This window comes from Trichomycterus rosablanca, chromosome 14, assembly GCF_030014385.1.
Source record: "Trichomycterus rosablanca isolate fTriRos1 chromosome 14, fTriRos1.hap1, whole genome shotgun sequence".
In the NCBI taxonomy this organism is placed as follows: domain Eukaryota; kingdom Metazoa; phylum Chordata; class Actinopteri; order Siluriformes; family Trichomycteridae; genus Trichomycterus; species Trichomycterus rosablanca.
Window position 1 is genome coordinate 15,805,896 of NC_086001.1, and position 25,770 is coordinate 15,831,665.

Here is a 25,770-nt window from a genome sequence, read left to right on the forward strand (position 1 = left end):
GAATGAATACATTTAGAAGAATAGTAATTCATTGAAATGAGGTGTTAACAGTATTAGAGCTCAATGCAGTGTGTCTCCTGGATAATATCTCTGTCATCACCTGTCATGTAGACGCTGCTGCAGTCAGATTAGGTAAATGAGAATAAATAAATAAATAAATTAATTAATTAATTAATTAATATCTTCCTGCTCTCTGTCCTGACCCTGTTCAACATTTTCACAATACAAGTCTATAAGTATTTTAATATTTAATATGTGTAATATGAATGCTATTAAACATAAGTAAATAAATGAATAAATAACTAGTCCTTGGCAGATTTAGGATATACTTATAATACTGTCTTCCTTATTATAAGTACATTGCCGAACACTACTGCAGTGAGAGTGATTTGTGCATTTCTGGGAGGGTGTGCTTGTAGTAGAATGAACACATGCACATAAACCTTTGTGCAGACTGGATAAATTGTCTCTGCTTTGGCTTTGTTGCCCTTGAGACGAAATTTCTGTGAGTTTACTTTTCATTTTAGGTATTTTATAATTCTGAGTCACTCCTACACATTCTACAGTTTAGCTTCTATGTTCTGTCTGTTGTCTTTTAGCTTTTGTTTTGGCATTGCAAGAAATAAAGGGAGAAAAAAAGTTTGTTTACCATGTTCAGTGTGTAATACTTCTATATAATAGTTCGGACACATACTTACTTTCACACAACACTTAGTGAGCTGCCTTGCTGTCTACTGCCAACCAGATCAGTTGCCTAAGTGAGAGGATTCTAATAAGTCATTGACTTATAAGGCAGGTTATTAAAACACACTACTTAGACAGCGATTACCGCTATTACATCACCGCAGTTTTTGCTTACTAAGCTAAAGTTAGTAAGCTACAGTTAGCCTCAGGCCATCCAAACCAATGGACTGACACTGCACAACCTGCAAGCATGCCAGCTAACGTCTCCCTCTGTGTACCGAAAATGGTTAAACTGTCAGTGACGAGCCCAAATTTGCAAATAAATGACACTTGTGAACTTTTATACATATTAAAAATCAATGAGAATTTATTTACATTTAAAAAAGAACTCCTTTACCGGTAAGGAAGCATCAGGTGCTCCCTCATTATTCAGTCAGATTATCACATATTATCACTTAAGGCACATCATAAGGCAGCATTTTAAGGTATCTAAGAATTCGAACATCTTCTCGGGAGCATATAGGATTATGTAAAATGTTTTACATTTGTTTTAGCTCAGACTTTATTACCTAACAGCATTTCAGATGAATTTGGATGTAAAGCGCATGAACTGTACACGGAACATTACAAACACTGGTGTTAAATGGATCACAATGGACTATATAAACGCCTTAACATAGTTAACAATGAGGGTCGACAGGACGTAGTACGTTTTGCACAGGGGTGTAACTACAGGGGAGGGGAAAGATGCACTGGGGCCCATGACGGGGGGGGGGGGGGGTCCCTCCATGACATGAACTCAACCACTCGCCTCACTAACCGCCCCCCCCCCCCCCCCCCCCCACATTGGCTGCACTCACCAGGTCATTATGATTATATTACAATATTTTCGTTAAGTACAATTAAAATAACTGAAACTGTACATTGAAATTACCAGAGGCAGGAATCTGGACTTGAAGTCTAACTTCTGAGTGAGTACTTTGACATTCATTATGATCAGCTATCAGCATATGCAAGTTGTTCAGGGGCTCAAAATTTATTTTCGCACTTGGGCCCATGAGCTCCTAGTTACGCCACTGGTGTTGCATCTAGAAATGGTTCATATTATGAGCGCCTGTTTTCAGTGGCAGGGTTATAAAAAATTTTATTGGTAAACATGTTCTTGTGTTCTTGCAATAAAAATGAGCATAACTGTTCAAATTATGCTTTGTTATTTTTGCACACGATTAATTGCGATTAATCTCAATTTAAAAAATGTATCGCGTGACAGCCCTAATATATATATATTAGGGCTGTCACGTGCTAAAATGTTTTAATTGAGATTAATCGCGATTAAAGAACAAAATTAATCGCGATTAATCTCAATTAATCGCAAACTAATAATTAAGCAAAATTTGAACAATTATGCAAATTTTTATTGCAAGAACATGTTTACCAATACAAACATTCATAAAATATGATAAAATTATTAAATTAAATTAAATTATTTATTTTAGAAAGCACATTATCTGACAAAAGAGAGGATCTTTTCCTGTTCATAACCCTGACACTGAAAACAGGTGCACCAACCATCCCCTCAACCCCCCCCCCCCCCCCCCCCCCCCTTCCCGTTACGCCCCTGTGCATCTCGTATAATGTCATGTAGGCCCACATCGTTAACTGTGTTAAAGCGTTTATACCAATGGTGTCCAAACTTTTTTCGAGGAGGGCCAGATTTGATAATGTGAAAGTGCTGAGCGCCAACAGTCCCTAATGACATTATTTTAAACAATAAAATATGCATGGCTACCTTTGGAGTATTTCCTGGCATACAGAACCATAAGACTAAAGAAAAAAAAAGAAATTCATATTAAACAATACTTGACATTTTGCTTAAGTTTTCTGGCTAACTCAGAAATCATGCTTTTCAAAATATTTTGATCTAATATTTAACAATAAATAAAGCATCAAAACACAGATATGATTATTTCATAGATCTATTAAGAAAACCTTTTAATACTGTAATGTGCAGAAACAAGACTAGGAAATACTGTTCTAAATTACCATTTAAACACCTATAAATACCTGAAACAGTCAAGTTACCAGACATTATAAGTTATTGACTGTAGCTATAAAAAATAATGTTAATTAATAGTCCATGTAAACGCTTAGTCCATATCAATATCAGATACAAATGTGTTTTTAAACAACTACAAACATCACAAATATAAATCATGTATATAGCCATGTGATAGAATAACCTGAATAAACTGTAGAGATGAAACATCACACAGAGTTTCACTTCTTACCGGAGGGGGAGGAGGCGGAGCTACGCGTTTTTGATGGACAGGTCTAGCAGCCAATGGAAATACTTGTTACAGAGATTGCGTGATTTCATTCATCTTTTCATCAACACGTAAAAAAAAGTGAAAACCGCTACAAGTAGTTTTTTCATCGGACAGCGACGATAATTGATTACTTTTTCTGTTTGAACAATTTAAGACAGAAGATGCGGGCCGTATAAAACCCGATCGCGGACCTGCCTGCTTTATACAGTATATTATGATCCATTTAACAGCAGTGTTTGTAAAGTTCCGTGTACAGTTCAGGCGCTTTACATCCTAATTCATCTGAAATACAGTTCATTACCACAGAGACAAACAGCCAAATAAAAATAGTTAGATAAAAAATTTTTATCTCAATAATTTTTTTTAATCGTGATTAAAATTAAGCGTTATATATATATACAGTGGGGGAAATAAGTATTTGATCCCCTGCTGATTTTGTAAGTTTACCCCCTTACAAATACTTGAACAGTCTATAATTTTTATGGAAGGTTTATTTTATTTAATTTAGAATATCAACAAAAAATCCAGAAAGAAAACATTAAATAAAAGTTATTAATTAATTTGTATTTAATTAAGGGAAATAAGTATTTGATCCCCTACCAACCAGCAAGAATTCTGACCCCCACAGACTGGTTATGTGCACAAAAGGCACACAAATTAGTCCTGTCCCTGTATAAAAGACTCCTGTCACAGAATCAGTTTCTTCCGTTCAAATCTCTCGACCACCATGGGCAAGACCAAAGAGCTATCAAAGGACGTCAGGGACAAGATTGTAGACCTGCACAAGGCTGGAATGGGCTACAAGACCATCAGCAAGAAGCTTGGTGAGAAAGAGACCACTGTTGGTGCGATAATTCGAAAATGGAAGAAATACAAGATCACAGTCAATCACCCTCACTCTGGAGCTCCATGCAAGATCTCACCTGGTGGGGTAAGAATGATTCTGAGAAAGGTGAGGTCAGTCCAGAATTACACGGGAGGAACTTGTCAATGATCTCAAGGGAGCTGGGAGCAGAGAAATGCTGGATATGACCCCAAGAACACCATCCCCACTGGGCATTTCTCTGCCTCCAAACACGGCGAGTGGAGTTGATGCCAAAGAGCTCAATTTTGGTCTCATCTGACCATATCACATTCTCCCAAGCTTTCTCTGAATCATTCAGGTGTTCATTGGCAAACTTCAGACGGGCCTGTACATGAGCCTTCTTGAGCAGAGGGACTGCAGGATCTCAATCCATTACGGCGAAGTGTGTTACTAATGGTTTTCTTGGTGACTGTGCTCCCAGCTCCCTTGAGATCATTGACAATCTCCTCCCGTGTAATTCTGGGCTGACCTCACCTTTCTCAGAATCATTCTTACCCCACCAGGTGAGATCTTGCATGGAGCTCCAGAGCGAGAGTGATTGACTGTGATCTTGTATTTCTTCCATTTTCGAATGATCATGCCAACAGTGGTCTCTTTCTCACCAAACTTCTTGCTGATGGTCTTGTAGCCCATTCCAGCCTTGTGCAGGTCTACAATCTTATATACAGTATATATACTGTATATATATATATATATATATATATATACAGTGTATCACAAAAGTGAGTACACCCCTCACATTTCTGCAGATATTTAAGTATATCTTTTCATGGGACAACACTGACAAAATGACACTTTGACACAATGAAAAGTAGTCTGTGTGCAGCTTATATAACAGTGTAAATTTATTCTTCCCTCAAAATAACTCAATATACAGCCATTAATGTCTAAACCACCGGCAACAAAAGTGAGTACACCCCTAAGAGACTACACCCCTCAATGTCCAAATTGAGCACTGCTTGTCATTTTCCCTCCAAAATGTCATGTGATTTGTTAGTTTTACTAGGTCTCAGGTGTGCATAGGGAGCAGGTGTGTAGTACAGCTCTCACACTCTCTCATACTGGTCACTGAAAGTTCCAACATGACACCTCATGGCAAAGAACTTCCTGAGGATCTTAAAAGACGAATTGTTGCGCTACATGAAGATGGCCAAGGCTACAAGAAGATTGCCAACACCCTGAAACTGAGCTGCAGCACAGTGGCCAAGATCATCCAGCGTTTTAAAAGAGCAGGGTCCACTCAGAACAGACCTCGCGTTGGTCGTCCAAAGAAGCTGAGTGCACGTGCTCAGCGTCACATCCAACTGGTGTCTCTGAAAGATAGGCGCAGGAGTGCTGTCAGCATTGCTGCAGAGATTGAAAAGGTGGGGGGTCAGCCTGTCAGTGCTCAGACCATACGCCGCACACTACATCAAATTGGTCTGCATGGCTGTCACCCCAGAAGGAAGCCTCTTCTGAGGTCTCTACACAAGAAAGCCCGCAAACAGTTTGCTGAAGACATGTCAACAAAGGACATGGATTACTGGAACCATGTCCTATGGTCTGATGAGACCAAGATTAATTTGTTTGGTTCAGATGGTCTCAAGCATGTGTGGCGGCAATCAGGTGAGGAGTACAAAGATAAGTGTGTCATGCCTACAGTCAAGCATGGAGGTGGGAATGCCATGGTCTGGGGCTGCATGAGTGCAGCAGGTGTTGGGGAGTTACATTTCATTGAGGGACACATGAACTCCAATATGTACTGTGAAATACTGAAGCAGAGCATGATCCCCTCCCTCCGGAAACTAGGTCGCAGGGCAGTGTTCCAGCATGATAATGACCCCAAACACACCTCTAAGACGACCACTGCTTTATTGAAGAGGCTGAGGGTAAAGGTGATGGACTGGCCAAGCATGTCTCCAGACCTAAACCCAATAGAACATCTTTGGGGCATCCTCAAGCGGAAGGTGGAGGAGCGCAAAGTCTCGAATATCCGCCAGCTCCGTGATGTCGTCATGGAGGAGTGGAAAAGCATTCCAGTGGCAACCTGTGAAGCTCTGGTAAACTCCATGCCCAGGAGAGTTAAGGCAGTTCTGGGAAATAATGGTGGCCACACAAAATATTGACACTTTAGGAACTTTCACTAAGGGGTGTACTCACTTTTGTTGCCGGTGGTTTAGACATTAATGGCTGTATATTGAGTTATTTTGAGGGAAGAATAAATTTACACTGTTATATAAGCTGCACACAGACTACTTTTCATTGTGTCAAAGTGTCATTTTGTCAGTGTTGTCCCATGAAAAGATATACTTAAATATCTGCAGAAATGTGAGGGGTGTACTCACTTTTGTGATACACTGTATATATATATATATATATAACATTTTGACCACCTTCCTAATATTGTGTTGGTCCCCTTTTGCTGCCAAAACAGTCCTGACCCATTGAGGCATGGACTCCACTAGACCCCTGAAGGTGTGCTGTGGTATCTGGCACCACGATGTTAGCAGCAGATCCTTTAACTGCTGTAAGTTGCGAGGTGGGGCCTCCATGGATCGGACTTGTTTTATCCAGCACATCCCACAGATGCATGATTGGATTGAGATCTGGGAAATTTGGAGGCCAAGTCAACACCTCAAACTCGTTGTTGTGCCCCTCAAACCATTCCTGAACCATGTTTGCTTTGTGGCAGGGAGCATTATCCTGCTGAAAGAGGCCACAGGCATATATATATATATATATATATATATATACAGAGAAGGCAGAGACAAACACAGGGGAGGTTACCTGTTCTGTCATTGAATGTTAGTTAAGGAACCTGATTTTGAGATTGTGGGTCTGATCCTGTTGGAGTTCCTATCCTGGCACCTGTTTTATTTTCTGTTTTGGCTCCTGTCTTGTTTCCTGTCCTGTCCCTGTCGTGGTGATGTCTTGCTATGCTTTGTTTGTCCTTGCTAATGTCACTATCCATGCTTGTTATATCCTAGTTCTAATGTCTGTTTTGTTTTTGGATTTGCTGTTTGCCTAAGTTAGGGGTTAGATTAGTTTAGTCTAGGGATCTGTTATGTGTTTAGATAAAACACATCTAAACCTTTTGCTGCCAAAACAGTCCTGACCCATTGAGGCATGGACTCCACTAGACCCCTGAAGGTGTGCTGTGGTATCTGGCACCACGATGTTAGCAGCAGATCCTTTAACTCCTGTAAGTTGCGAGGTGGGGCCTCCATGGATCGGACTTGTTTTATCCAGCACATCCCACAGATGCATGATTGGATTGAGATCTGGGGAATTTGGAGGCCAAGTCAACACCTCAAACTCGTTGTTGTGCCCCTCAAACCATTCCTGAACCATGTTTGCTTTGTGGCAGGGAGCATTATCCTGCTGAAAGAGGCCACAGGCATATATACAGTGTATCACAAAAGTGAGTACACCCCTCACATTTCTGCAGATATTTAAGTATATCTTTTCATGGGACAACACTGACAAAATGACACTTTGACACAATGAAAAGTAGTCTGTGTGCAGCTTATATAACAGTGTAAATTTATTCTTCCCTCAAAATAACTCAATATACAGCCATTAATGTCTAAACCACCGGCAACAAAAGTGAGTACACCCCTAAGAGACTACACCCCTAAATGTCCAAATTGAGCACTGCTTGTCATTTTCCCTCCAAAATGTCATGTGATTTGTTAGTGTTACTAGGTCTCAGGTGTGCATAGGGAGCAGGTGTGTTCAATTTAGTAGTACAGCTCTCACACTCTCTCATACTGGTCACTGAAAGTTCCAACATGGCACCTCATGGCAAAGAACTCTCTGAGGATCTTAAAAGACGAATTGTTGCGCTACATGAAGATGGCCAAGGCTACAAGAAGATTGCCAACACCCTGAAACTGAGCTGCAGCACAGTGGCCAAGATCATCCAGTGTTTTAAAAGAGCAGGGTCCACTCAGAACAGACCTCGCGTTGGTCGTCCAAAGAAGCTGAGTGCACGTGCTCAGCGTCACATCCAACTGCTGTCTTTGAAAGATAGGCACAGGAGTGCTGTCAGCATTGCTGCAGAGATTGAAAAGGTGGGGGGTCAGCCTGTCAGTGCTCAGACCATACGCCGCACACTACATCAAATTGGTCTGCATGGCTGTCACCCCAGAAGGAAGCCTCTTCTAAAGTCTCTACACAAGAAAGCCCGCAAACAGTTTGCTGAAGACATGTCAACAAAGGACATGGATTACTGGAACCATGTCCTATGGTCTGATGAGACCAAGATTAATTTGTTTGGTTCAGATGGTCTCAAGCATGTGTGGCGGCAATCAGGTGAGGAGTACAAAGATAAGTGTGTCATGCCTACAGTCAAGCATGGTGGTGGGAATGCCATGGTCTGGGGCTGCATGAGTGCAGCAGGTGTTGGGGAGTTACATTTCATTGAGGGACACATGAACTCCAATATGTACTGTGAAATACTGAAGCAGAGCATGATCCCCTCCCTCCGGAAACTGGGTCGCAGGGCAGTGTTCCAGCATGATAATGACCCCAAACACACCTCTAAGACGACCACTGCTTTATTGAAGAGGCTGAGGGTAAAGGTGATGGACTGGCCAAGCATGTCTCCAGACCTAAACCCAACAGAACATCTTTGGGGCATCCTCAAGCGGAAGGTGGAGGAGCGCAAAGTCTCGAATATCCGCCAGCTCCGTGATGTTGTCATGGAGGAGTGGAAAAGCATTCCAGTGGCAACCTGTGAAGCTCTGGTAAACTCCATGCCCAGGAGAGTTAAGGCAGTTCTGGGAAATAATGGTGGCCACACAAAATATTGACACTTCAGGAACTTTCACTAAGGGGTGTACTCACTTTTGTTGCCGGTGGTTTAGACATTAATGGCTGTATATTGAGTTATTTTGAGGGAAGAATAAATTTACACTGTTATATAAGCTGCACACAGACTACTTTTCATTGTGTCAAAGTGTCATTTTGTCAGTGTTGTCCCATGAAAAGATATACTTAAATATCTGCAGAAATGTGAGGGGTGTACTCACTTTTGTGATACACTGTATATATATATATATATATATATATATATATATATATATATATATATATATATATATATATATACAGAGAAGGCAGAGAGAAACACAGGGGAGGTTACCTGTTCTGTCATTGAATGTTAGTTAAGGAACCTGATTTTGAGATTGTGGGTCTGATCCTGTTGGAGTTCCTATCCTGGCACCTGTTTTATTTTCTGTTTTGGCTCCTGTCTTGTTTCCTGTCCTGTCCCTGTCGTGGTGATGCCTTGCTATGCTTTGTTTGTCCTTGCTAATGTCACTATCCATGCTTGTTATATCCTAGTTCTAATGTCTGTTTTGTTTTTGTATTTGCTGTTTGCCTAAGTTAGGGGTTAGATTAGTTTAGTCTAGGGATCTGTTATGTGTTTAGAGTTAGATTAGCATTTAACCTTTAGCATTAGCCCTGTGCAGAGTGATATCCTAGCCTTTGTTCTCCCTGGGTATTGTCCCTAATACTGTGTTTTGGTCTTATCTTGGTAAATAAATCTGTTTAGAATGTCTCTGGGGTAGCACTGTCACCTCACAGCAAGAAGGTCCTGGGTTTGATCCCCAGGTGGGGTGGTCCAGGTCCTTTCTGTGTGGAGTTTGCTTGTTCTCCCCGTGTCTGTGTGAGTTCCCTCCCACAGTGAGGTGAATTGAAGATACAAAATTGTCCATGACTGTGTTTGAGATTAAACTTGTGAACTGATGAATCTTGTGTAACGATTAACTACCATTTCTGTCATGAATGTAACTAAAGTGTGTAAAACATGACGTTAAAATCCTACTAAACAATAAATTTGTGCTAAATACAGGGACAGACAGACAGGACATAGGAACATCACTTGAACCTTTTTTATTTATTTTTTGCCCACAGACACTTAAGATTGGCTAGTTTTTCTCAAATAGAAATGGTACTTGATAAAAATGCCATCACTTCCATACAGATAGCAGAGCCAATTATGCTGTCTTGGACAGACAGGGCACTTTTTCTATCGCACCACTAAGAACCCATTTACAGTAACTTTTATAAAATAATTGCAAGTCAGCATTAAATAGGATTCTACCCCTAATCTTGTTAAACGAGGCCCAGAGTTTTAATGAAGGATATACAGAACTGTGTGTAGTGTGAAACTACAGTAATTTATCTTCACGAGAGGACTGAGGCGATTCTGTGAGTAAGCTAGTATTGGTGTTTCTTTAATCAGGTTATTATTTCGTTTCTTAGTTTTAGAGGCCCGGTGTGTTTGTCTGTGTGAGAGCATGTGTGTTTATTGGTTTGGCTGTTAAAAAGCCTTGCAGCTGTGAAATGAAGAGCCAATAAAATACAATCTGTTGCAGAAGAGATGCAGATGCTGAAAAAAAAAACCAACATGCTCATATTTCCACCACCTACGTCTTATCCAGTTTTTTTTTTTTACCTCTTATCGACTACGCTGCTTTTCTCTATCTCTGTCTGCTCTTTTTTCTCTGGCAGTTGAAGGTTGTCATTAAAAAAGACAGCAGGGCCTCTCAAAGCCTTTCTTAAACTCAACTACTTCTCCTTGTTGTTTTTACCTCCAGCTTTTCTAATTCGTCTATTATTTTCCCCTGTAGCATTTTCTCTTCATTTTAGTGCTAATTTTTACTTAGTCTAGCTCTAGTACTACCCCTGTATACACTCCTGATCAAAATCTTAAGACCAGTTAAAAAATTGCAAGAATTTGCATTTTGCACTATTGGATCTTAGTAGAGCTTCACAATGCTAAAAGTAGAAATGGGCGCAAGAGACAAAAGATTTTGAGCGGGCAATTTATTAAAAACAACAATTTAACTGAAATAGGCTGTTCATCAGCTGATCAACAGTTTAAGACCATAGCTCAAAAAAAAAAAAAAAAAAACTCAAAACAGAAATCAAAGTGTCAAAAAAAGGACTCAGTAATGAGTAGCTCCACCATTCTTATTGATCCCTTCAAACAATCGTTTAGGCATGCTTGATGCAAGTGTTTCCAGGAGGCTAGTGGGAACGTTGCTCTAAGTGTTGAAGATGGCTTCACGAAGGACATCCACTGTATGGAACTGTTGTCCATTTTTGTAAACTTCCCTTGCCATCCATCCCCAAATGTTCTCAATCGGATTTAGATCAGGGGAACACGCAGGATGGTCCAAAAGAGTGACGTTATTCTCCTGGAAGAAGTCCTTTGTCAGGCGGGCATTGTGAACTGCAGCATTGTCCTGTTGAAAAACCCAGTCATTGCCACACAGACGAGGGCCCTCAGTCATGGGGGATGCCCGCTGCAACATCTCCACATAGCCAGCTGCTGTTTGACGCCCCTGCACAACCTGAAGCTCCATTGTTCCATTGAAGGAAAAAGCACCCCAAATCATGATGTCCTCAGCAGCGATGGCACATTGCTTATGCAGCTCAACAATCCTACCACGTTCAAAGTCAGTGAGCTTTTTTGCTTTTGCCATCAGAAAGTCTTGACAGTGTGAATACAGAAAATGACATGGAATCCAAATTTTTGCGCAGATTTCGGCTTTTAAAGGCTGTGGTCTTAAACGTTTGATCAGCTGAAGAAAGCATGTTTGAGTGTAAATGCAGTTGTCAATAAATTGGCTGCTCAAAAGTTTTTGTCTCTTGCGCCCATTTCTTCTTTTAGCATCGTGAAGCTCTACTTACAACCTTCTTAAGATCCAATAGTGCAAAATGCAAATTCTTGCTATTTTTTTAACTGGTCTTAGGATTTTGATCAGGAGTGTATATTCATTTCTTCCTCTTTGTGTGTGTTTGTGTGTTTATTATGATCAGTGTTAAATACTCAAATATTAAAATCACCTCCTTGTTTCTACACTCACTGTCCATTTTATCAGCTCCACTTACCATATAGAAGCACTTTGTAGTTCTACAATTACTGACTGTAGTCCATCTTTTTCTCTGCATGCTTTGTTAGCCCCTTTCATGCTGTTTTTCAGTGGTCAGGACCACTACAGAGCAGGTATTATTTGGGTGGTGGATCATTCTCAGCACTGCAGTGACACTAACATTGTGGTGGTGTGTTAGTGTGCGTTGTGCTGGTATGAGTGGATAAGACACAGCAATGCTGATGGAGTTTTTAAACACCTCCCTGTCACTGCTGGACTGAGAATAGTCCACCAACCAAAAATATATCCAGCCAAGAGCCCCCCATAGGCAGCGTCCTGTGACCACTGATGAAGGTCTAGAAGATGACCAACTCAAACAGCAGCAATAGATGAGCGATTGTCTCTGACTTTACATCTACAAGGTGGACCAACTAGGCAGGAGTGTCTAATAGAGTGGACAGTGAGTGGACACGGTATTTAAAAACTCCAGCAGCGCTGCTGTGTCTGATCCACTCATACCAGCACAACACACACTAACACACCACCACCATGTCAGTGTCACTGCAGTGCTGAGAATGATCCACCACCTAAATAATACCTACTCTGTAGTGGTCCTGTGGGGGGTCCTGACTATTGAAGTAACACGGTGAAAGCAGGTTAAAAAGTATGCAGAGAAATAGATGGACTACAGTCAGTAATTGTAAAACTACAATGTGCTTCTATATGGTAAGTGGAGCTGATAAAATGGACAGTGAGTGTAGAAACAAGGAGGTGGTTTTAATGTTATGGCTGATCGGTGTGTATATGTGTGTGGTTTTCTGGAGATCACACTGAGTTTTCATCTCACGCATCTTTTGGGATTGCCTTTGACATTGGACAACTCTGTTTGTCTATTAATCATTGATGAAATTGTCTGGAGTATATTGCACTAGTGTTGACTTGAGCTTCTGTGAAGTCTGCTTTCTTGCATATCACATATAAACTCACGCTGTACACTGGTTTTCAGTGGAGGTCACAGTGAAGTTTTGCCCTGGCATCCTCTTCTTGTGAAAAGAGCAGCCAGAGGTTGCATCAAAGACGTTACTCTGAAGTTGTTGATCCTCAACTTAGAGATAGCCAAATTTATACCCCGATGTAATGAGGAGTTAGTTTCACTGTCCCAGAGAAAGCACTGAACGCTGATTGGTCAAGGAGAGTTCAGGGTGTTCTGGGTGGATTACCAATGACCCCAGTTTTCTTAATTTCAACACAAGGCATTTTTACAAAAATGCATCCATATTATTTACAGTATGTCATGGTTCGAAGCATGAGGTTAGCATGCAATTAAGACCAGACATGACATTTGACAAGACTAATTGCATTTTCTGATCATTTTTAGTAAAACAAAAATTAAACAATAATGAAATTTAATACAGTAAAATAAATGACAGTATTATTAAACATAGGGTCTTGTCCTGTGAAGTTATTAGATTGGGATATATAAATGAAAGTGTATAGAGACCTAAATGTTTTACTCCTTTCAGAATGCAAAAATCCTTATCTTCATAACAAGGCACAATAAAGAGTGTCTTAAAACTAGGGCTGGCACCGATCCGATACTCTGTATCAGTCTGATATTGGCCCAAATCACTGGATCAGGTATCAGAAGGAAAAAAAAGTGCAATAAGATCTGATACTGTTGCTTAATGTAAATAACACTTAATGTAAATAACACTTAATGTAAATAAGGCCATTGTTTGTGTGTAAAGAAAATAACACACAAAGATACGTTCCAACAGAGTGCTGCTTATCGCCACTCACTTTTGATGACATCATTAACATGTGCCACTGATCTACAACTCATCCACAACAGCCGTTCAGAAATAAAAACACACTGATCTACTTCAACTTTTAGCATTTAAAAAAATCATCTACTACTGCCACATCTTAAAACACTGTTTAAACACAATAAAAAAATCGCTTTATAAATGATACATCGCTCACCTGAGATAAAGAACCTATCTTGTCCTGGTTTGGGGATCTCTCAAATCCTCAACGTTTAATCCATTAGTGTTATGAAATAAAACAAACTACACCGTTTCCCGTTTAGCCACAGATGTCCTCTTCAAAATCCAGCAGGGTTTAATAATCTATAAACGTGACAGAACTTTAACAAAAAATCTCAACTCTGTATTAATTCTAATTGGTCCATCGAGTTTGATAGACATACACATCTTCCAATTGTAGACACTTTGGACGACACGCCGTAAAGCGAGATGTGTCACGTAAACAACAGCTCGAACGTAAGTGAAACCAAAAATGCTGCTAAATGTTCTGTGTGTAAAAACAGCAGTTTTGCATAAGTGTGATGTTGTAGGTTCTGTATTTATTCCTTTAGAATATTTGTTACACAGTCTGAGCATTGTTATTTAGATAGCTGGTTTAACCATGGTGCATTGAGACGTGTATTATTACTGCTTAGTGGTTTGAGAGGAGAAATTACTGTATCAGATTGGTATCGGTATCGGATATGAAAAAGTGGTATCAAGTCAGTCCTACTTAAAACAGGAAAATAGGAATTAATAGGAATTAGTATATCAGGTTGGGTGCATGTCCGTGTTGACCCACAGTTCCTACAATGCATTGTGTAGTGATGCTAGTTCCTGTGTGCCTAGGTTACTGCCTAAATAAAAAAGGACAATTCCAAAAGACATTAATAAATCAAATTATTAATAAAAACTAGCTAACGTGAGGAACAGGTCTCCTGTATCCAGCTGTGAATCAAGTTGCAGCTAAAGTGACCAACTCCTTTCACTCCTTTTTCAAACGTTTTTCACAGGACACAAGAAATCTAACAAGTGCCTGTTAAAATCCTCTTTTAGAACCTTCAGAAACCTGGTCACAAATATTATTACACCCGACATGAATAATCACATTCTGCACTGAAGTGTACTTGTCTAGAAGACTGAAAAGCTGTAGATGAATGTCGCAACTCTGGCTGCTGAAAATGAATGAACTTTAGAATCTCTCTGCAACAATTAGTGTTGCAGATGTAGACTGGCACTGTTATAATATTAATTACCAGTGTGTGATCAATTAATAAACAGTAGCATTACTTTTTTTATTTTCTTAGTGCTAGCTAAATACTATAGAGCTTACATGTCACATGTTCCAGCATCTACCACAGTGCAAAAAAACATGAGGAAGGTCACCAGAGCGAGGTGAATCCCCACAAACCTAGTAGAAAGAAAACTGAATAACAGAATAACACTGTGACTGAACAACCACAAACTAAAAGTGGAAAGTTTAGAAAGTAAAGCGACAAATCAAGAAAACATCAAGTTCAAAACATATGATCAATAATCTGCTACAGAGGAACAGTAGATAGCACAGGGATACAAAGATTTTCTGATGGGCTTATGAGCCGTTGCCGTCAACGTGCCTAAACCAAGCTGTAGGTCAGACGAACTCACACAATTCTGCTCTCCCAACACAACCAAATCCAGAGTGAGTTCCCAGGAAAAAAAGCATGTGTTGTGCGCTGACATTCGTCCATCAGCTAAAACTGTAAGGCATAGTGACTTTAAGAGAAAAAAGTGTGCCAGCTTATGCACTAAAAAAAAGAATATATTAAGAAAATGACAGCCTACACTGTGATGCCTTGCTTCCTCCGCCAGACAAATTGGTGATGGGGAAGGCGCATCTCTGAAAAGGGTGCTCTGCTAATAGACAGACAGACAGACAGAAATTAATCCCAGAGGAAATTGTTTCATTACAGCAGAAGGAACTCAAACCTATAAGGCACAACCATAGGGGGAAAATAAATAAATAAATACATAAATACATAAATACATACAGTGTATCACAAAAGTGAGTACACCCCTCACATTTCTGCAAATATTTCATTATATCTTTTAATGGGACAACACTATAGACATGAAACTTGGATATAACTTAGAGTAGTCAGTGTACAGCTTGTATAGCAGTGTAGATTTACTGTCTTCTGAAAATAACTCAACACACAGCCATTAATGTCTAAATAGCTGGCAACATAAGTGAGTACACCCCACAGTGAACATGTCCAAATTGTGCCCAAATGTGTCGTTGTCCCTCCCTGGTGTCATGTGTCAAGGTCCCAGGTGTAAATGGGGAGCAGGGCTGTTAAATTTGGTGTTTTGGGTACAATTCTCTCATACTGGCCACTGGATATTCAACATGGCACCTCATGGCAAAGAACTCTCTGAGGATGTGAGAAATAGAATTGTTGCTCTCCACAAAGATGGCCTGAGCTATAAGAAGATTGCTAACACCCTGAAACTGAGCTACAGCATGGTGGCCAAGGTCATACAATGGTTTTCCAGGACAGGTTCCACTCGGAACAGGCTTCGCCAGGGTCGACCAAAGAAGTTGAGTCCACGTGTTCGACGTCATATCCAGAGGTTGGCTTTAAAAAATAGACACATGAGTGCTGCCAGCATTGCTGCAGAGGTTGAAGACGTGGGAGGTCAGCCTGTCAGTGCTCAGACCATACGCCGCACACTGCATCAACTCGGTCTGCATGGTCGTCATCCCAGAAGGAAGCTGACGCACAAGAAAGCCCGCAAACAGTTTGCTGAAGACAAGCAGTCCAAGAACATGGATTACTGGAATGCCCTGTGGTCTGACGAGACCAAGATAAACTTGTTTGGCTCAGATGGTGTCCAGCATGTGTGGCGGCGCCCTGGTGAGAAGTACCAAGACAACTGTATCTTGCCTACAGTCAAGCATGGTGGTGGTAGCATCATGGTCTTGGGCTGCATGAGTGTTGCTGGCACTGGGGAGCTGCAGTTCATTGAGGGAAACATGAATTCCAACATGTACTGTGACATTCTGAAACAGAGCATGATCCCATCCCTTCGAAAACTTCCAATAGCAACCTGTGCAGCTCTGGTGAATTCCATGCCCAGGAGGGTTAAGGCAGTGCTGGATAATAATGGTGGTCACACAAAATATTGACACTTTGGGCACATGTTCACTGTGGGGTGTACTCACTTATGTTGCCAGCCATTTAGACATTAATGGCTGTGTGTTGAGTTATTTTCAGAAGACAGTAAATCTACACTGCTATACAAGTTGTACACTGACTACTCTAAGTTATATCCAAGTTTAATGTCTATAGTGTTGTCCCATGAAAAGATATAATAAAATATGTACACTGTACATACATACATAAATAAGGGATATCCAGGGACCCTGTTATATACAAAAATGGAGTATACATATGTACATGCATATACACATAAATATAGTTATAATAGTACTAGAAGTATTATAATCAATTTGTCTGTCTATCTCTCTCTCTCTCTCTCTCTCTCTCTCTCTCTCTCTCTCTCTCTCTCTCTCTCTCTCTCTCTCTCTCTCTCTCTCTCTCTCTCTATCTATCTATCTATCTATCTATCTATCTATCTATCTATCTATCTATCTATCTATCTTACTTTCAAATTGTGTGGCATGGTGGCACAGTGGGTAGCATTGTGACCACACAGCAAGAATGGCCTTGGTTTAATTCCCTGGCCTGGAGGCATGGGTTCCTTCTGTGTGGAGTTCTTGTGTCCCTGTGACCAAGTAGCCCCTGTTTCCTTGCACAAGTGTGTGCGTCTGCCCTGTGATGGACTGGCAACCTGTTTGGGATGTTCCCTGACCTTTTGCCCAATGAAAAGGACTCTCTGTGACTGTAACCACAATGAAGTGGTGGTAAAATTGACAATGAATGTATGAATGAGCTTTTTAATGAATTGTGCTTTTAGGCTGCTTTGCAAAATTAGTATCCAATTTCCAGTTATTTGTGGTGCTATCTAATCAGTGAGAAATAGGTGAGAAACAGCACCATAATACATCATTATTTAATTCATACTTAATTCATCTGTGTAAGCCCAAAAGGAAACATAGTATTGTTGGTTAACCAGACATATTTTATTATAGTAAGCATACTGTATGTAAGCATATGTTAGTGGACTCATTTTGAGCTGGCCTTAATTCTTAGGACACTGAATGTGTCACTGCAGTTATTTGGTTTTTGCTCCTGCACATCTTATTTAAAAGCTAAGCAAAGCTTAACTGACTTTAGCCTGTTTACCAGAGATTGTGTGTGTGCCTGTTAGCAATTGTGTAAGATTACTTGTGTTTAGTTCTACAAAATGCTGTGATTAGTGCTGTTGTATCACCAATGGAACCAATGGAAAAATGAATGCCAATTTTTTTATTATTACAGCCAAAGGTGTAACAGTCCCAGTCCTCCCTGGTGACATAAACATGGACTCAATGTTTTTTTGTTTACATTACACACCCACTCAGTCACTGCCCCTTTCCCCTCATTGGTCTTTGCATTTATCATACTTAGCTGTTCGTTATGTATTCTATGATCAGTGTGTTTGCCCCTGTGTACCCCTTCTGTTCTGTTCCATTTGTTTAACGATTGCTCTGAATGACAGCATCTTAACATCCGTACCCAGTGCAAATCTCTATGACCATGAACTCCAAGTTCTGCATCTCTGTCTATGGCAGTGATGGAAAATCCTTGTCCTAGGGGGCCAAACTCAGCACAGCCATATGAACAAACACATTGCATTAAACATGTCCAGCAGGGACAGTTCTCCCTGAATCTCCCTGAATGAAGTCTCCAGATTTTTGTAAGTCAGAGCAGCTTTAGCTGTGCAGACGATTGGCAAAATAGCTTCCAGGAATAATGTCATCATGTGACAGTGCACGTTAAATATATCTAAGCTCTGTCTGTAGAGATTGCATGACTGCATTAAATTCTAGTTGGTCCAGTGTAACTACAAATGCTCTGTACATTATGTCGTAGTAAGAACACTGTACAATAAAATGTTACTGGAACAGCAAAATTTGACCCCCGTGGCATTACTGGAGGTTCGAAGTTTTATTGCTGTACCTCTGCTGCTCCTAACGAGCTCCAAGCTAGATCCGGAGAGCGAGGACAGACTGCGCTCTATTCACAGGAGAGCAAGCCTGGGCATAAATCAGCAGCTCCCCTGGTAGATATAGAGCTATTTTATGGCTATGCTGTGTGAGATAGAGACCAGAGAAGACTTCATAAATTAGCTTTACTTTCCCTCACTCACAACATGACTCTCCTAGGGGGCATCATTATTAAGACAAGAACCTGTGTGTTGTAGGAAAAAAATGTGCTAGTTACTTTTTACTGTTAAAGTGATTAAATGTTTTATTAATGTGCTCCTAAAAATCATTGCCTCTGATCGGCTGGAAGATGTCTCTTTGACACCTCAAAAGCAGATTATTATTATTATTAGAAGTAGTAGTAGTATAAATATAGTTTCTACACACCAAACAGGTCAGTAGGTAGTGGAATGAGGAAGGAGGAAGGGAGGGAGGAAGGAAGGAAGGAAAAGAGCAAAATTGTGTTAGACAGACAGACAGACAGACAGACAGACAGACAGACAGACAGACAGATAGTTCCTGTAATAAACTGGACTGAAATAAGGCTTACAGCACTCAGTATACCCAGGTGGTCTCCCATCTAGGTACTGACTGAGCCCAACCCTGCTTATATTTAAATCCTTCTAGATCTGGTGATCCTTGCATCACCAGACCTGAAAGGAGCATCAAGTGCCTTCAGCAGTAGGTGAACTTTGACATTATCAATACATGAGTTAAGCTTTCCTCAAAGCATGAACTGGATGTATTTAGCTTCTGATTTAAATCTCAGCAGTCCTACCAGCCTGCTGGGGGTCTGCACAGACACAACTGGTTATGTCTGAGGGGAGGTGGCCAATGCCCTGCGGTGGGTTGGTGCCCTGTCCAGGGTTTTCCTGCCATGTGCCCATTGCTTCCTGGTGATACCACACCTGCTGCAACCTTGAACAGGATAAAGTAGTAAAAATGAAATGAAAAACAATTAAGGTTGTTTTAATGGGAATATCATATCAAAGTTTGAATTTTCTACAATACCTCTGATACCCAATGCACTTTTTTTCTGTAGTGCAGGATCAATAACCTTTAAGGCATACCAAAGCCTACATGACCTTTTGTTCTGTTTCTGGTGACAACAGTATCTATTGCAAGATAATCCATCTCTTCTGAAATGAGTTTGACCTTTAAACTCAGACTTATACGATTTGAATGGTTTTAATTGGCTGCAGTAGGTTTGTATTAATGCAGAACCCCGATCCTTTCTCTAGAAGAAGTTGGCATACTGTACAGCATCTATGATTCACTAAAATGTTAATACCTGGTGCCATTTACTCAAATAAACTGTAGAGATATTGTGTATCGTCTCTATTCTGACCTCTAGCTTTTGTGGGTGTAAAAGAGCAGCAGGTCTCTGTAGCTCTGTGCTGCTGGTGAGGATCAGATTTAAATGAAGATGGAGTATAGAGTGAGGCTTATAATGCTTTTTACTCCTGTGCAATAACAAGACCTGATGGTATTAGATTAGGGAGACTTAGGGAAAACAGAAAAAAAGAAGTAATAAAGGCCTCATTACAGCAAAAAATGGAATGATTATATATTTCTCGGTGGGTAGCACTGTCGCCTTACAGCAAGAAGGTCCTGGGTCTTGGGAGCGGTCTGCGTCCTTGCCATGTGCAGTTTACATGTCTGTGTGGGTGTCTGTGCGGGTTGCCTCTCACAGTATAAAGGCACGCAGTCAGGTCAATTGGAGCTACTAAACTTCCCCCTAGGTTTAAGTGTGTGTGTGTATATATATATATTTGCCTTGTAATGAACTGGCGACCTGTCCGGGGTGTTTCCTGCCTTTTGCCCAGTGAATTGCACCCAACGCGAACCTTAATATGATAAAACAGTGAGTGGTAAAACAGACAAACGGAGAGTGAATAAATGATAAGCAGTGGTGTATAGTAACGAAGTAATAATACTTCGTTACAGTACTTGTGTAGTTTTTTGGAGTATTTGTACTTTACTGGAGTATTAAAATTTTTACTCCAATACATTTTCAAAAGAAATTGTGTACTTTTACTAGATAAATTTGCCGTATGCAGATTCGTTACTCGTTACTACTAAATAAAATAAGATTTTTTTTAGCTAAATGATGTAAGATGTGTACCCGACTGCACGCAGGTTTGGCGAATCTGTGCTTGTAAATTAGATCTGTGGTTAAACACATTAATGCGCAGGTGCAAACATGTTTTCTAAAAGCGATAGGAGTGAAGCGCGTTGTTCACCCTGTCCAGGGTTTTCCTGCCATGTGCCCAATTTTTTCAGGTGGGGCAGATGTAGTGTAGTGGTTAACGTACTGGACCTGTAATTGAAAGGTTGCTGGTTCAAGCACCACCACTGTCAGTTGCCACTGTTGGGCCTTTGAGCAAGGCCCTTAACCCTCAATTGCTTAAATTGTATACTGTCACAACAAGACGCTTTGGATAAAAGCATCTGCTAAAAATTTAAAGTGTAAATGGTAAAACCAGACCTGCTGCAACCCTGACCAGGATAAAGTAGCTGATTAAATGAAATAAAAAAAAAACATTAACGGTTGTGTAAAGTACTAATTAATAATTTTATTTAATTTTATTTCCATGCTTTACCACTACTTTATCCTGGTCAAGGTAGCAGTGAGTCTAGTTCTCCCAGTCTCACCAGGCACAATGCCCTAATGCACCATGGACAAGACACCAATCCATCCCGGGGCCTTAGCCGCCCCCCTAGACATAGCCAGTCATGTATGTATGTAGGTGTCTGAATGTCCCATAGCACTACTATATACAAATACATATTCTTTTAGATCTAGTGATCCTTGCATCACCAGACCTGAAAGAAGCATCACAAGCCTTCAGCAGCAGGTGAATTTTATGTAGGTATGTAGGTGGCCGATCGGCCCATAGAGCTACTGGGGATCTGAACCCTAGTGGGCTACTGCAATTTACCACTGCGCCACCCGAGTGTCCTATTGTAACGCTAAATGGGCTATAACAGAAGAGGGGGGCGGACACACATGCAGAGATGTTTTAACTAAGTATTTAATGATAACAAAGACACAAGAAAGGATAGCAACAGATGGGTTTAAACACAAGACAGGTCATAACAAGACAAGACCAGATGTAACCTATGCTAAGCTAATGCTAACTTCTAAGCTAAATGCTAATCTAAACATACATGAACTAAGCTGAAGCTAAATGCTAAACATAAAACATGAACCTAGACCCTAAACTAAGCTAAACAACAATTAGACAGGACTAAACAGCACTAAAGCTAACAGACATAGGCTAAACAAGCTAAACAGAACTAAACAGGACAAACAGTGCTAAGGCTAATAGACAAAGACTAAACAGACTAAACAGGCTAAACAGACTAACCAGACAGGAGCACGGACTAACAAGACAGGAGCACGGACTAACCAGACAGGAGCACGGACTAACAAGACAGGAGCACGGACTAACCAGACAGGAGCACGGACTAACCAGACAGGAGCACGGACTAACCAGACAGGAGCACGGACTAACCAGACAGGAGCACGGACTAACCAGACAGGAGCACGGACTAACCAGACAGGATTAAATCGAAGTAAATACAAGATTCAAACCATCAGAACAGAGTCACTACAAAAGTCTCCAACTGACTGGTCCCCAGCTCCCCTCTTAAATGTCCTCAGATGAGGGGCAGCTGGGGCTAATTAGTAGAAGGCACCAATCAAAAAAAGGGGCATTGGCTGGAGACTGGGAGAGCTCAGAGAGAGGGGTGTGGCACATAGGAGCACAGGAGCACACATAGGCTGGATATGTGACACCTATGTATCTGTTACTCTGTATATTTACATTTTAAATAATAATGTCTAATTCCACATTATTTGGACAGTTCATATTTCAATAATGATTTAGTGAAGCACTTTTTGCATAGTAAACAGACTAAATCCTCAAAAAGAGCTTTTTGGTTTTAAGCATTTAAAGTATCTCGGGAAGATCAAAGACTTTCTGTGACCAATGCCCATTTGCTGTGGTCTGGACGTCTTTTTTTAACCTCCTTCATGTATTTTATTTCCAATTATATTAGCTCCTTATCTCTTCTTCCTCTTTACTAGTTTCCTTTCCATCAGTCCATCCCATGCCTTATCCTAATCACCTCCTCAGGCAGATTTAATCACTCGGTTCCACACGGAGAGTGACATTTTCAAACTTCAGCCTCCTTTGATTAGCTAAGATACACCGGAGGCCTGAGGACTCGCTTTCTCTTCGTGGTGGAGTAGAATCCTGCGACCTCCCCTGCTGTCTTTCTGTTCTCCTGTATGATCAGTCCTTATCACTTAAAAACGGCTGTTTTTGTTGGAGGTTTTAAATGCAATATGTTGATGTCTTTCTTCTTCATTTTCACTCACTGTGTGAGGTTTTGTTGAACCCCATCTGCTACCCCAACCTACTACTGCTTTTACAAATCTGAGATCTGTCAGATTTGCTGCTATTCTACTGGAGTGGTGTGAAACCAAACACTTGTTCTTATCACATATCATACTCTGCTGATTGTAGGGCTAGCGTAGGCCACACAAAGGCTCTCTGATTGTAAGCAAGCTACACAATGCCTCTGCCCTCCCACCCACTTTTGCATTAGCAATGATTGCCCAAAGTCTCTGACAGTAATTGTAAGTCACGATGGCGAAAACTAGCAGCCAGGTGCCTGACAATGCACTCAGGCATGCAGTCATGCACTCAAGAATAAATCGAGTGGCCTGTGTGGTCTGATAGAGTGAGCAGCATCTAATATCAACGCTGTGTAAAACTGATTCAGGTAAAAATGCAATATTCTCTACCAAGATATTTCCATAAAAACAAGCTTGATGATAAGTGCTGTGTAGGTGTTGAGAGGGGCATTGCCGAGCAGCATAACGCCCTAGGTGGCACATTTTAATATGCTGTACGTTATAGACTTCATCTTGAAGTGTTTATTTCTGAAGCTGCAGTGTGTAAATTTGCATGAAAAATGTAACTTAATCTTTTCAGATATATGAAATTGCCAAGTATCAGTTTACGATGATCTCTGAAACCTACCCTTTATGTGTGACCTATATACAGTGTATCACAAAAGTGAGTACACCCCTCACATTTCTGCAGATATTTAAGTATATCTTTTCATGGGACAACACTGACAAAATGACACTTTGACACAATGAAAAGTAGTCTGTGTGCAGCTTATATAACAGTGTAAATTTATTCTTCCCTCAAAATAACTCAATATACAGCCATTAATGTCTAAACCACCGGCAACAAAAGTGAGTACACCCCTTAGTGAAAGTTCCTGAAGTGTCAATATTTTGTGTGGCCACCATTATTTCCCAGAACTGCCTTAACTCTCCTGGGCATGGAGTTTATCAGAGCTTCACAGGTTGCCACTGGAATGCTTTTCCACTCCTCCATGACGACATCACGGAGCCGGCGGATATTCGAGACTTTGCGTTCCTCTACCTTCCGCTTGAGGATGCCCCAAAGATGTTCTATTGGGTTTAGGTCTGGAAACATGCTTGGCCAGTCCATCACCTTTACCCTCAGCCTCTTCAATAAAGCAGTGGTCGTCTTAGAGGTGTGTTTGGGGTCATTATCATGCTGGAACACTGCCCTGCGAACCAGTTTCCGGAGGGAGGGGATCATGCTCTGCTTCAGTATTTCACAGTACATATTGGAGTTCATGTGTCCCTCAATGAAATGTAACTCCCCAACACCTGCTGCACTCATGCAGCCCCAGACCATGGCATTCCCACCACCATGCTTGACTGTAGGCATGACACACTTATCTTTGTACTCCTCACCTGATTGCCACCACACATGCTTGAGACCATCTAAACCAAACAAATTAATCTTGGTCTCATCAAACCATAGGACATGGTTCCAGTAATCCATGTCCTTTGTTTACATGTCTTCAGCAAACTGTTTGCGGGCTTTCTTGTGTAGAGACTTCAGAAGAGGCTTCCTTCTGGGGTGACAGCCATGCAGACCAATTTGATGTAGTGTGCGGCGTATGGTCTGAGCACTGACAGGCTGACCCCCCACCTTTTCAATCTCTGCAGCAATGCTGACAGCACTCCTGCACCTATCTTTCAAAGACAGCAGCTGGATGTGACGCTGAGCACGTGCACTCAGCTTCTTTGGACGACCAACGTGATGTCTGTTCTGAGTGGACCCTGCTCTTTTAAAACGCTGTATAATCTTGGCCACTGTGCTGCAGCTCAGTTTCAGGGTGTTGGCAATCTTCTTGTAGCCTTGGCCATCTTCATGTAGCGCAACAATTCGTCTTTTAAGATCCTCAGAGAGTTCTTTGCCATGAGGTGCCATGTTGGAACTTTCAGTGACCAGTATCAGAGAGTGTGAGAGCTGTACTACTAAATTGAACACACCTGCTCCCTATGCACACCTGAGACCTAGTAACACTAACAAATCACATGACATTTTGGAGGGAAAATGACAAGCAGTGCTCAATTTGGACATTTAGGGGTGTAGTCTCTTAGGGGTGTACTCACTTTTGTTGCCGATGGTTTAGACATTAATGGCTGTATTTTGAGTTATTTTGAGGGAAGAATAAATTTACACTGTTATATAAGCTGCACACAGACTACTTTTCATTGTGTCAAAGTGTCATTTTGTCAGTGTTGTCCCATGAAAAGATATACTTAAATATCTGCAGAAATGTGAGGGGTGTACTCACTTTTGTGATACACTGTATATATACAGTGTATCACAAAAGTGAGTACACCCCTCACATTTCTGCAGATATTTAAGTATATCTTTTCATGGGACAACACTGACAAAATGACACTTTGACACAATGAAAAGTAGTCTGTGTGCAGCTTATATAACAGTGTAAATTTATTCTTCCCTCAAAATAACTCAATATACAGCCATTAATGTCTAAACCACCGGCAACAAAAGTGAGTACACCCCTAAGAGACTACACCCCTAAATGTCCAAATTGAGCACTGCTTGTCATTTTCCCTCCAAAATGTCATGTGATTTGTTAGTGTTACTAGGTCTCAGGTGTGCATAGGGAGCAGGTGTGTTCAATTTAGTAGTACAGCTCTCACACTCTCTCATACTGG

General features: G+C 40.8%; 1 protein-coding gene and 1 long non-coding RNA gene across 3 annotated transcripts in view; one reads left to right on the plus strand and one right to left on the minus strand.

The window, feature by feature from the left end:
- Positions 1-25,770, plus strand: part of nrxn2b (neurexin 2b) — an 810,738-nt gene that overhangs the window by 262,887 nt on the left and 522,081 nt on the right. The window lies entirely within an intron of this gene.
- The window catches only part of LOC134326053 (uncharacterized), a 31,392-nt gene continuing 20,516 nt past the window's right edge, over positions 14,895-25,770 (minus strand). The window contains exons 2-3 of the long non-coding RNA XR_010014472.1: positions 15,371-15,442; positions 14,895-15,285 (exon numbers count right to left, since the gene is read on the minus strand). This is a non-coding gene — a long non-coding RNA (uncharacterized LOC134326053). The remainder of the gene's footprint in view (positions 15,286-15,370; positions 15,443-25,770) is intronic.